Source organism: Amblyomma americanum, chromosome 2 (genome assembly GCF_052857255.1).
Source record: "Amblyomma americanum isolate KBUSLIRL-KWMA chromosome 2, ASM5285725v1, whole genome shotgun sequence".
Taxonomy (NCBI): domain Eukaryota; kingdom Metazoa; phylum Arthropoda; class Arachnida; order Ixodida; family Ixodidae; genus Amblyomma; species Amblyomma americanum.
Genome location: NC_135498.1, coordinates 86,780,493 through 86,794,544, shown reverse-complemented (window position 1 = coordinate 86,794,544; position 14,052 = coordinate 86,780,493). Strand labels below are relative to the sequence as shown.

Here is a 14,052-nt window from a genome sequence, read left to right as displayed (position 1 = left end):
TATCTCAGTACTTTCTAGTTGTCCCAAAATTACAAACGTGAAATACCTCCATTGAGTTACGCACTGTTCGCTACTGGCGGCCAACAGATGGCGCAAGTTGCTAATCTCCAGGAAAGCTGGAATAGTGAAAGACTAGGCAATGAAAATAGGTTCACGTACAGCCTTTAAGGTCAGGCAGACTTGGCTAGGGATTAACAGAGGATGATTAGAGGATGATGGAAAGTGGATTTGTTTTAGGTTTTTCACGCGCAGGGAAAAAAATCCTGTGTACTGTTATTAACCGATTCAAACGCGATTAGAAAAAAGATTTCAAGGTATTTCTTATTTACACATACTTCTTTTTCAGACAGCATTGAGCCTCAGCACTGCGCTGATATTATACATTCTGGTCAGCACAGGAGTGGCGTCTACAGCGTATTCCACAAGGCTGCAGCACCATGGGGACAGAGCGTGTATTGCGATATGGAGACGGACGGCGGGGGCTGGACGGTAAAGCCCGCCTATCAGCAGGGACTTTACCGGCATTACTTGGACGATGCAGGCTTCCCAGCCTAGCACTTGCATGATTCGACAGTATCCACTCAACGCTCCACACAGCTGCTGCGGAGGGGTGCGAAGGTGCAGAGAGCAAAGCGGACAAGGCGCAGGCGCAGATCGCGCGTCATTCACGTTTGCCAGCTGCCTGAAGGAATTCAGGCTCTTAAGGGAGGAATACGCCGTGCATCCGGTCAACAGAACGCTTGAAACCATTCACTTTCCTCTTTCTGTCATAGGACACGGCAAATACGCCAGCCCGTAAGGGTCGATACCTGGCCCCGGTAATAAAACGCGCTATTGGCTTCACATAGGGCCCACTTTCTCCATTTTATTCTCATGACACTATATAGACTTCAAAAGCATTGCTTCGCGTTCCCTTCTGAATTTTTTTTTATACCTCTGTGTTAAGCAGCAGAAGGGAAGACATTTGAGGTATAAGCACGTCGATTCGGCGTAGCGGGGACTTCATTAATCCACGTAAACACTGTTGCATAAGTAGTGTACCCTCCACATAAGCTGTATTCGCAAGAGTGCAATTGGAAAGCGTGTGCGTGACGTAAGGGGCGCGAAGAAAACGCCTCTAAAAACGTAGATGTAATCTGCTTTGACAGTGATGGCATGTGCAGGCCTTGGAAACGGTTCCAAACCCACTAGTTCTGCGTGACCGCCCCGCCTCTCAGAGCCAGGTTTTGATCACGTGATGAGTGCTTGCCGCCCCCGCTTGGAGAGGAATACATTCTCCTTATTTTTTTTTTTATTTCAGAAGTGTGCCATGAGGCATAAGATGAAAAAAAAAAGAAGGGGGAAGGAATGCACGCGATTGAAATTTAAAAGAAGGAGTGAAGACCCGTTGCGGTGAGGTAGTCGCAGAGGTTGCTGATGAAACGGTTGTTCATAGTCCACTTCACGTAGTCACTTTCGCGGTTCCACCGCAGGCCCACCTCCCTGAGGAGCCATTTTCTTATAGCCGCAGTCGCTGGGCACGTCCGCAACAAGTGCCGCACATCACAAATGTCCGGTGCAGCGCTACACTGAGGGCACCTGTCAGGTGCTAGCAGATCTTTTGCACGCACCGATGACGGACAGATGGTGTCAGAGCCACCCCTGCCCGAATCCGGAGCACGGATACCTCCTCCTGCCGAGTAAGACTACAGGGGAGAGGGTGCGAACACGGAGGAATTAGAGCGCGTGTTCGCTGGCGTAGAACTTCGGAATCTGAAACATGGGACAGGAACGGATCTGGGGAAGAGAGGAAGGTGGCGGATCGTCTGATGTGTGAAGATGAGTCATAGCATCCGCTTGAATGTTATGCGGATCCTGAGCATGGCCGCGAATCCAGTGTATGCGCACAGGACACTGATACTTTGCGCAGAGCACATGAATTCATTGTTAAATCTGGAATGTCTATCGAACAGCCTTAAGCTGTTTAAGGGCGGCGGGAGACTCGGTGTAAATATGAACTTTATTGAATGTTGGAACGAGCGGAAGGGAAGCAATGGCATTATAAATGGCTTGAAGTTCCAATGTCAGGGGAATGCACGTATCCGCAGTATACGTCGCGCGAGAGTTGAGATGCGGATGAGATGTACTATACACAGCAGTAACTCCCCTCTGTGCAGAATGTGATGCATCCGTGTATAATATGCACCCTTCAGGCAGATAAGCTGCTGATACCGACGGGGAAACAGTGGGGCGGTTGTCAGTGAGCTGGCAATATGAACACGGAGGAAGTGTCTTCCACGTTATGAGCGCCTCTTTAGCGATTGTGCGTGGCTGAATGCGAACGTTTATGTCCGCGCAGTGGAAACTGCGAGAATTGAGGGCGGTGCGCGTGGTGATGTGTGAACGAAAGGAGATGCTGAACGACACCGAAGTGCGTACTGAGTGAAAAGGACGAGGGGATGTGGAAAAGTAGAGGGCGCAAAATTATAATTTTTCTTGGTGCAGTTAGGCTGATATGCCCAATCCATATTGCGTGTAATTTCAGCGTGCATGCAAATCAGCCCGAGAAAGAATATTTCAAGAGGCATTCGGGTTTTTCGTGGAACATACCAGAAAGAACACGCCACTGTCGAATGGGCTTTCGGCAGCACCTTGTGGGATTTATTTGCGTGTGGAGATAGCCACGTACACCTTACGTCGCAGTAGTGGTGGTCTGCGTGGTGGTGCAAATGTAGTCACGTATGTGTGGTGTGATAAGTCTGCGGAAGAAGGTTCTGCTGTACAAGATTAATGCAGGGCGCACTAGTTGACGCATAAATCATTTTGTAGCGGTTTCCCGGCATGAGCAGGCAAGTTGTTTGGTGTTGGGTTCTGTCAGTGATGCTATGTAAGGTGCGGCGTACAGCTGGAGCCCTAATATGAAAGCCCCTCCCACAAGCAAGGGAAAAACCAGAACAGAGCCCACATGGGAAATGAACGCAAAAATTATCTTTTAATTCCATGCCTCCACACTTGTCTGTAGTTCTGGTGCAATGCTATAAGTGTGGGTTCAGTTGCTCGCCTTATATATGGCGATTCGTGTACAGATGTTGATACCCTGATAGTAGTCTGGTGTCGCACTACCGATATATGAAGATCTTTTAAATATGCGTAATAAACCATCTGCGAGGGTGCAGCTTTTCTCTGTGCTTTACCGGCATGTTCCCCGCAAAAAAACTTGAATCTAAAATGTACTTCACATTTAATAACATATGGGACCAAAGAGGCACAGTGAAGGTGCACAGTGTAATTCGTTAACTGAGAATTTTACTCCAACTATTCTCCAGCCTCTGATCACAGACCTCAGTGAATTTAATTTTTTGCCATTGCTGCGATTCATAAAGTTTTGCCTGGAGTCACACACTTGTGCGTCCAGAAATACACTGTGCAAGTGTAGACATGGAACTAGGCGCTTCACGCACTGCTAAGTGCCAAGTTTCGATAATATCAGGAATTATGTTCAAGAATTCTCCTTTGCAGAACGTCAAAGGCGACTTCCACTGATTTTTCTCGGCACAATTAATTTGCCAATGCTGCTGTAGTCACAGTTGCTCTAAAACAAAGCTACCTAGTACAGGTAATCGCAATGGGGCACTTAACAGGTATGCTAAGGTCATCTAATAGATTGGTCAGTATCCGAAATAGAGGTTATATTTACGAAAGAGACTGCATGGATAACCTAGACAGGTGTGTAAAAACAAAATATGCGCAGCGGCACCCGTATGACAATCCACTGTAGTTTTGTTGTAGTCGAGAAAATGTGTTGCCTACCTCGATTTTTGTTGTAAAGGAACGAATGGAGAGGATCTAGCGCTGCTTGGATGCGAGAACGCAGAACGGCTCCAATCCCATGCCACCCATTTATTTATTTATTTATTTTATGTACATACTGCCGACCATGGTTAGGTCCAAGCAGGACGGGCGCTGTACAGAATGAGTGATTAAGAAAAATCACATGGCAACTTGCAGTTACAAAAAAAAAAACAAAAAAAAAACATATGCATACAGTTACAAAGCATGGTTCATTTGGCCTTCGTGAAGACGTCATGCGCAGAAGCTGCTTAATAAGCGATATTAAGTCCACCCCTCCCTCCGAAGACACGCACTCAGCATCATTTGCGCAATTTTTCAACGGTGAGAACAACCTCAGCACAAAGCGTGAAAAGCTTGACCTTCTGTCCAGTATTATGGTGGCGCTATCTGTATGCGTACGTTGCAACAAAGGGGTGCTGGACAGGTGAAGAAGCAGCTTTGCATTCCTTCATTTCCTCCGATTACCCGAGAGGTTCCTCATTTTCTCTGACTAGCCGGTGGCGTATATAATTTGAAAGTAACGTAAGGGTGCCCGCGTTTCCAAGTATTTGAATGGGGAACAAATCAGGTACTTCATTTTACATTTCTTTACGTACGTATATACCTTTACACGCATTAAAGCTACGGCGGTGGTTTGGAGGGGTAATCTACCAGTTATGTGCATCTGCCGCCTCTGGTGATATTTGGCTTTAGTGCTGCCTTAACCATTACAGTCTTGGGCCCCTTGGTCCTGAAGTGATGTCGATGCATTTTCGGCACAGACTCGGCAAACGGGCGGAATGGAATTCGTACTTGGTCGTGAGCGATACCAGCGCCGCAGCACTAGAGGCCGGTCTCTAGGCCTTTACCATTCCAAAATTCCCGTGAACTCAGTAGTGAACTTTGCGTATGTATGCGGTACACTTCCACTTTGATAATTTATTTTGTTCGTCTTCAGGTCATCCAGAGGCGAGGCCAGTTCGGGAACAGCGTGTTCCACTTTTACCGGAACTGGACCGAGTACGCTAACGGGTTCGGAGATCCGACAGAAGAGTACTGGATAGGTAAGCTCGTCGCCAATTCCTTAAATGAACAAAAACAAAGACTGCATTTTTCAATTACTTCTAGGACAGAAGTAGAGAACTGCTAGGCTTTTAAAGGCAGAGAAGGTGGTCAGCTTTGCTTACACATTACTGTAGCCTTGTTTGTCCAAACATTTATTTCTACTCGGAAACCTCTTAAGAGGGCGCAGACCATTTCTGATAACATTTTTAGATACTTGTGAAGAATTATGGGTACTCAAGTATCGAGTGAGCATTATTGCGAGACCCTTCTAAGATCTAATTGAACAGCGCGACAATTATAACAAAATCCGCTATTATTTGGCAATAACAAAAGCAGAACTACTAAAATACGAACGTTATAGGTTCATGTGAATATGCGGAAGCCCTAACAGTTAGTATCGTAAGGCTTAAGCTCAGGGAAGAGCGATCGGTGACCCTCTGTTCAGCTTGGTGGTAAATGTTTTATGGCAAGAGTTGATTAATCTGAGCGTTAGTGAGTCTTATGACTACCGTGAAGTGAAACCAGTGTAGGCGGTTCTTTTCCTATTTTAGTGCTACAAAAATACTGTTACGTGGTCTGAGGCGAGAACGTCAGGCCGATAGCACAGGGCCCGCACAGAGCACAGAGACACCAAGCCCAGAACACGCGCACCAACGAGAAAGTTCATGTCGTATTCACTAAGAATATTCGTTGCACGGCCCCCGGCCGCACAAACACCGTCTCGGTGTACATTAGGGCGTGGCAAGGGAAGGCGAGAGGTAGGGCTTGAGGCGAGAGACGTGGACAACACCACGCTGAGCTGTACGGGAGGTGGTCTCCAGGAAGGCCGGGCCGGTCTCGTAGGTGACAGCGGTGACCTGGCGGAGCACACGGTATGGGTCAAAATACCGGAACAGAAGTTTTTCGCAGAGTCCAACGCGGCGAGTTGGCGTCTAAAGCAAGACGAGGGCGCCAGGGGAGAAAGTGACCATGCGATGGCGGCGGTCGTAGTAGTCCCGCTGTGAGGCCTTCCATGCTATTAGTAGGGATCGCGCCAGTTGTCGGACGTGCGCGGGCCGGAGAATTGCGTCGTGTGCGAATTCAGAAGGCTGTGAAGTAGATGTCGGAAGCAGCGTTTAGGAAACTGGGGCTCACGGTCGTACAAAAGATAGAACGGCGAGTAAACCGGCAGTGTCATGACGGGAAGAGTTGTAGGCGAATGTCATGTATGGAAGGGCGATATCCCAGTTCCGATGGTCCAGAGAAACGTACATTGCGAGCCTGTACTTGAGAGTGCGGTTGAGGTGCTCTGTGAGACCGTTGATTTGGAGATGACAGGCGGTGGTTAGCTTATGTTTAGTCGAGCAGGAAGCCAGGAACGAAGAGTGTCGTCGACAACTTTAGGCAGAAAGCAGCGGCCGCGGTTGGTGAGAAGTTTGCGGGGTTCACCATAACGGAGGATGAGGTCGTACAGGAGGAAGTCGGCAACGTCAGCAGCAGTACTGGTGGAGAAGGCTACTCTAAAAATATTTAGTCATTTTGCGACTCCAACGCATTCGAACCACCTTCACCTAGTCCCTACTACAAATGCCAGCTTGAAACCGTTTTGTCTCGTGGCCCCGAACTGGCTGTTTGATATCAAGGTCTGTTAACGTGCCATCTATTGAGGGAAGCTGAACCGAACCATCAAACCGACTTCCCCTTGGATACCAGGGTTATCCGATTAAAGACGTAAAGCTAACCTAAGCATATTATTCAAACTTCGATCCCTCAAAGGACTGGCTACCTGGCGGGATAAGTGCACGCTTCAATCCTTCTTAACGGTCATCTAGTGACTGAATCAGCGGAATTGAGCTCACCTGCAATGCAAGGCCAATGATTATGAAAGCGACGTGCGCGTCTTTCTCTTAATGAGCTCCATTCGGAGACTCTTTTCTTGCTTCGTTGCCTCCGATACTGAACGCGGAGCAACAACACCGAATCTCTTTGAGACGCATCATTTCTGGAACAGTCGATCATCCCCTGAAATGAGCTGTTAGTTGTTGCTTTCTAGCTGCGCTGTAAAAATAAGGAGCAAAAATTTGGTTCTTTGCCCTAATGAGCGACAGTATGCTTCATAACAAACTTTATCAAAGCGATCTTTATTTCAATAATAGAAATTTCTATACTGAGCTATTTCTTTAACTTGAAGAAATGGTGCTGGAAACTGCGTCGAGATTCATTTTTTCCATGTTCACGCGGAAGAAGATTGGACTACGTCATTGTTTTCTTGGCTATAAATAAATGCTTAAGACTTTCCGTTGCTTCAGCTTATAGTCGAGAGGTCTGAGTATTCTGAGGGGACGGTATCTGGAGGGACTTGGTACAATAACAATATTTTCAGTAAAAATTGATTCTCGGGAAATTTATGGCCGTATTGATTCTTGTCTGGCTACAAATTACGCATTTATCGACAGAAAAATTGGGTTAAAATATCTTCCCGCCAGTCGATTCTCATTCGTGTCGCCATTACCGAAAAGTACGGGTTAGAACCGTTTTGAAGTGAATGAAAATGAGCTTGGCCTCAGGGATCCTCAACAAAAGTCGGTTTCGACGCGCGATTTCTATTTTCACATGCGGTCAGTGATGGCGACGCCTGTTTTTCGCTTTTTTGGTTGTTACTAGATTATAAAAGCTCCGTTCTCTCCGAGAGTGTTATCATTACAAATAGTAGACGGTACCACATCGGCACAGGCCAGCATTTAGTACTCCGAACTGTCCCTTTAAGAAACCTTTTGTTTCACCCCTCTTCGCTACCTCCTTCCCTCTGCACATATTTTGAAGCGCTGGTTGAAACTACGTAATGGGTACGCTGGAATACTAATTTACGCAGGTATTGGTGTCGAATTCGAGATTTTTTCAGTCTTTCTCACGGTGCCACTCTGTCAAGCCGGAGTGGTGCGGTGTGCGCAGTAATGTGCATTTCCAATAGAAGTCACCCTGGGTGCTCGTGGTGTCCAATTACCTTGTGTTTGGCGTTCTTTGGCCAAAGATGCCCTTGCACCATAAAAAAATCATTATTATCATAGCCTTCGGTGCTGGCGATATCGCTTCTCGTCAAACGAGCTTTCAGACACTTGCAAATTGTCTCCCTGCAACTTTGCAGCATGCTCACATATTGCTGCAAATATGTGAGGCTTGGGGAGACGTTAACCGCATGTTGCTCAACAGTATTCCCATTGACACTTGTGCCACCGTCACATCTGTGAACCGTCATTAATTTCGCGCATTTAAAAGGGGAGTATACAGGCTTTGGGGGAAGGGCATAGGTGGGGCCACGCACTGCGCGTCATGAACATGTAGATCTAGTTTCGGCACTCACGAAGAATTCAGCTTGGTTGACTACTGGTGCAGCCCCCGTCCACTCCTCCTTTTGGTCCTACTTTGGGCGAATGTATCATAAACTTTCATATATCTCAGCTAAATGGTAACTGCCGATCCGGGTCACCAGAGTAAATTAGCTTCAGGCATTTGGGCAGGTACTCTCAGCTCATGAATATCAGTCTGCTACACTCGGATACTAGCCCAGAACCAAGTGGCAATGGTCCTTAAAAGAAGCCTTCCAGCGAGTGGCATCGGCGGAGTCCCATCACTTCGGATGAATACCCTTGGACCTGCTTGCCTGACATCACGGTTTTGGCAGATGAAAGCGAATTAACGATTTCTTAATCAGATTAATTGCAGCTTCATGAAAATTGGTCGACCCCATTGGCTGTAGGGCCTTCTTGAGGGGCATTTGCCACTTCGTTCTCCCGTTGTATTTGACTATATCATCACACAAAAGCTCAAGAAGAATGTATATGAAACTTGTACATTGGGTGCAGAAATCTAAAGTGCTGGAACTTGGACGGCAACAAAAAATTTCGAGATTAAATTGCGGATTGTGCAGCAAGGTATGGAAGTGAAAATGGCAGGCGTGATGTTAAGAGATGTAGGAAGAGAGAAGGATAAGTCGGGAAACGAAAGCGAATTAATAATATCCTAACAACATATCACGAAGGAGAAATCGGGCATAGGCATGAAATGCAAAGGGAAGATAACCGATGGTTCTTAATGGCGACGGGGTAGACTCTAAGGCGAGGTAAACTTAGCAGGCGCAGCAAGAAATAAGGTAAGTAGATGAACTTGGAACTTTTGGCGCTCTAGGATGGTCCCAGCTTGCGCAAGACGACGTTGACTCAGGTGAATAAGAGAGGTCTTTGTCCTGCAGAGGGAATAGGCTTATGATGATAGTAGTGTTAGGAGAGTGGTGCGCGACAATCATGAGTTTGATAAACATGCAAATTTATTCGCTGCGGGTTTGAAAGTTTGTCTCGCATTATGTGTCTCGCAGGAAACCGTGCTCTGCATGCTCTGACGTCGGGCGAGGAACAGATGGCTCTTTGAGTGGTGTTGAGCAACAGCAGTGACGACAGCGTGTCGGTCGACTACGAGAGTGTACGCGTAGGAAATGAAGACACACTCGTCAAGATTCAAGTGGGAAAGCATTTGAGACCAGAAGGTACAGTCATCTCAGAATACAATACGACATTAAATACCGTGGGGTACAATACGCTACCTAAGTAATGTAATTAGCAACGGACACATACGACCAACTTCGCTACGCCATGCCAGCTTGTATTTTACTCTCAGTGCTGATTGGTGTATTGAAATGTTTTAGGCAAAACACTATGCTGCAAAGTGAGAAAAATATCCGAGTAGTGTAAGAAATATTATACTTTGCCTCCAAAAGTCAAGAAACTAGTAATGGGTCCCTTGATGCACGAGAACTTCAAATTCCTTAATCTATACTGGGTTGCAGGTATTCATTTACGTTACTATCAGTCATACAAGCATACTCTTATTTCAGAGAGCGATTATTACAAGGAAATAAATATTTATATACCCTAGATTCAGGTGAAACAAAATGTCTTAGTCTAGAACATTTGCCATAGCCTTAACAAGGCATAAGAAGTTGTATGCTGGTAGGTAAAAGTTAAGAACGATTAGGAACGAAGGACACCAATGCAGTGCAACAGCATTATGCTTTGATATAAGAAAAAATGGCTCTGATCAGCCTACGTTGCGGCTAGTAGTGAGCTGAAAACGGCAAATAAAATCTGTGTCTCAATGACTAATTTATGCATGATGAAATCCTGTGCTCACGAAAATGATCTCAAGATGAACGTTTCGCTCATATTTCTGGATAATAACTCACTTCTAAAAATCCAGAGGTAATAGCAAAAAATTTATAAACGCTCTGTTTTTCAGCTGTCTAGTTATCCTGGTGCATCTCTGCTCTTATGGGCCTTAAGGAGAAGACCAGGTAATCAATTCGTTTGTGTGGCAGGGCCTGAGTGTTGCGCGCACTGCTGCTGTATTGCTCACTGTTTAAAAATAAAATTTCAAAGGAGAAAGATTTTTCAGGAGTTTTCTTTTTTTTCAAAAGTAGTAGTTTCAAATGTTCATAAAATGAAAATAAGCATTGTAACTAGGATTAGCATTTGCAATAAGAAAAACACGAGAATTGCATTTTAAGCTGAGAAGCCATTGGTTCGTGTCTTTTGGGTATTATTTGACGCGCTGGACCAGTTTTCCGGTTTATTGACGCCTTCATTATCCGTTTATGTTTGCATATTCTGTTTGTTTTTTTTTGGACCGCTATATACGCTAAGGCAGCACTGCAAATCTAAAACGATACCAAAGCATCAATGAACCAACTGCTCTTTAGGAACAGAAAAGAATATTATGGTACACTAAAACATCCCTGCGCCAACCTCTGGGATTGGATGCAGAAGGGTTTCGCGCACTGAGTATGGGCTATGGTGAACAATAACTCTGAAGAAAAGAAAGCATTCCTTGAAGCGGATGCTGAGAGGTATATGGCCGTTGTCTTTTCTTGAGGTCATGGTCGAAGGTGCAGTTGCTACAATGGCGGTTCATGAAAAAAAATTCTTGTTCGGGGTTTTCAGTGAATGTTAAGTTACTAGAGGGTTCTAAAGAACACAAAGTTAACTGAATTTCTCAAAAGAACGCACCACTCCAATGGCTACCACGATTTCATGATAGTTTTTTTATCGCAGTTTTAATGTCCTGGCCATTGATGCCGCAACTTGCCACATTTACGACATTCAAACTCAGCTTTGTGGCCCGGTCTCATTTTGCGTGCACGGCAACCGTTCATACTGATTTTGGGCAAAAGAGATATGTTTCCTAAAGCGAAATATCTAATGCACTGTAATAAAAAAAGTCCACCAGCATACCAGTAGACTGCTTAATGTTTAGCGCGAAAATGTCCAATAGAAGAGAAGTATATATGCCTTATTTCGTTATTTAGGTCAGAATTCACGCGTCAGAATAGAAGCGCAGAATGAATTATCGAAAACTGTATGTATAGATCACGAAATGCTGCAGTATATTCTATGCATCGGTGGACGGCTTCTAGTCTGCTCGCAGTCTAGTCTGGCGAACCACTCCTGGAGACAACATGATATTCACGTTCGTGTAGTGACAGAATTGTAAATTTGGAGGTTTATCGTTCGAGAAGTGTTACAAGTGCCATGAGGGACGCCGTAAGAGACATCGAGGGGCTTCGTACAGTGGCGTTTTTGTATTTCCCCTTCATTGACATACGGTCGTTGCGGCCGAGATCGAAGCTTCGGATCAGCCGCCGAGCGCAAAAGCTGCTAAGTAATCGCGGCAGGTGTCTGCCGGGGCTGTTGTCGTGGTTGTCGTGGGCAGTTGTCACGAGAACTTCACGGTTGTCAACTTGACATCACACCTTAAGGTTGGCGAATGATATCAAGGAAGCATTTTTTTCTCACCTTGTGCTTGCTTCACCACGCAGATTTCTTGTGCCTTTGCTCATAAATTAAGTTGTCTCTGGACAGCGTTTGTGTGTCGTACGAAGGAAACTCGATGACGCACATTTGACACGCTGAAAAGTTCAGTGTAAATATGGTTTAACTATACAACATATTATTTTCCAGGATGGGACGCCATGGCAAACGCAAACGGGCAGAAATTCTCCACCTTCGACCGGGACAACGATGCCACATCCGACCACTGCGCGGTAGTGTACCGCGGCGCCTGGTGGTACGCCCAGTGCCACAGGGCCAACCTGAATGGCCTGAACCTGAACGGCCCCCACGAGAGCTACGCAGACGGCATCGAGTGGAGCGTGCGAAGTAACGTGGTCTCCCTCTACCACTACTCCTACCCGGCGGTCCACATGATGATCCGGCCAGCAGGGTTACCCGTGTACCGTCAAAGCGGACTGTTGACTCGACCGGTTTCGTAATTGTCGGTGCCTTGCCTGCGAAGAACCTATGCAAATAGTTCCTGCTTTACGGTGATGCCAAGAGAAGCTGACTATTATATACTCGACGTATTTTCCCAACCTGACGATTGTGGAAATCAAGATAACCATTACAAGGCTTCTTAAAGCCCAAGCTTTACTAAGCCTAGCGGCCCCAATTTCGCTGTGTCCACACGAATGACCTTGAACGGCGCAGATAAGACCTTGAAGCGGACTCAATTAATAAAAAATGAAAATTGAGCTTGAGGTGGGTATCGAACCCACGCCTCCGGCATGCGGCATGGGGACGGTTCCATTCCGCCATGGTTTCTTTTTTCTGCATGGTATTTACTACATGAGGTTATGAATGTGCAGAAAGAGGATGTATACAGATTATTTACAAACACGTAGCTAGTGACAGCACTGCACTAGCTAGAAAGAAAACACTACAGCTAAAAGGCTGCAAAGATAGACACCGCTTCAACAGCGGAACACAGTCCGGTAGAGAGTCCGTCTTATCATAAATGTCCCAGAGTTTGAGCATCATTCGACTGAAATGGCTTCTGGCTGAAACAAGAGGTACAGAGTTGCGGTCCAGCACACGCGTTTTCTACAGGCTACGAAATCGAATGAGGGAAAAAGATGTCGTATAGTTCGTAACCAGGTTGAGTAGCCGAAAGGTAACGAACACTGTAGGAATTTAAAACAAACCCTTTCTTTAGCGTCTTCTGCAACATATCCCAAAACAAAATAGCATCCTTGCCGTTAATAAAACAGTGTACAATGGTTTCAGGTACACTGCGGACACGGCAGTTAACAAAGGGCACAAAAATGTTTTTTTCATATGGAGCCACGTGTTAGCATGTAGAGATTCAGTGTGTAATTTGTAGAAGAACGTTTTGGTGCAAGAAAGGATGGGCATCTTGCACAGTCACATTAACACATCATGACCCTTGAGGCCAAAGTACACGGAACGATATAATGACAGCGGAAAGAGCATCTTTATCAAATCCCTGTAACGAGTCTTACGCGAAACAGAAAATAAGTACACGTTAGAAAATCGTACTGCCAAGAACACCACAGAAGCACAAGCTTTCTGCATAAAGCCCAGTAAAGAGGGGCGCTCAGTAAAATTTGAGGAAATCACATAGTTTGGAAACAGGGTCATGAAATTAATCCGCAAGACTGCTCTAATAATCGGATGGGAACAATGACCAAAAAAGAAGAAACGGGTAACTGACTGTGAAGTAAGCCCAATCCTTCTGCACAAACAGGCCTGAAAAGATTATCACGTCTCATAGGCTCGAAATTGGATGCCCAAATAAATGTCGCAAATATTTGATGAAAACTGTGGATGTAACGTCTAGCGCAGTGCAAGATCTGGAGTTACGTAACAAATTTTTGTTGCCAGAAAGGTGTTACAGGCGTGAGCACAACCGAAAATTGAAAATCGATGTGGGACAAAACTCGGATCATAACGCTCGACAACCGGAACCCACTCCTTGCAATAATGTGCACTAGACTAAAATGCGTCAAGTGGAACGCCAAGATATTTAGGCTGCGGACATGGCCATTCTGTTCTGCAGAAAAATCTCTTTTCCTTCTCGTAAACCATAGTATTGCTCCTGTACTTATGAGGCATAACAGTCGCCTCAACGACCGTGAATCCTGTACGCTTACCAGGGAGTATCCTGCTTCCCTCTTGAGCAAAAATTTGACTTCCTTGTGGGCATGGATTTATTTTTTGCCTTGAAACCTTAACGCATCCATTTACTTTATTCTTATATCCTTTTTTTTCACCGCCAGCGCAGTGTAGGGTAGAGAGTCGCGAACCCTCTTTTAATTGCTTTCAAGGATCTTATTTTCGCTCGATCACTTTCTTT

At 45.6% G+C, this 14,052-nt stretch overlaps 1 pseudogene across 1 annotated transcript; it reads left to right on the top strand.

Annotated features, from left to right (window-relative positions):
* The first annotated feature begins 385 nt into the window (after nucleotides 1–385).
* Nucleotides 386–12,511, top strand: LOC144118770 (techylectin-5A-like; annotated as a pseudogene). Its single transcript, XR_013312136.1, has 4 exons — nucleotides 386–489; nucleotides 4,769–4,874; nucleotides 9,227–9,394; nucleotides 11,862–12,511. The product of XR_013312136.1 is annotated as a techylectin-5A-like (transcript).
* The last annotated feature ends 1,541 nt before the right edge of the window (nucleotides 12,512–14,052 follow it).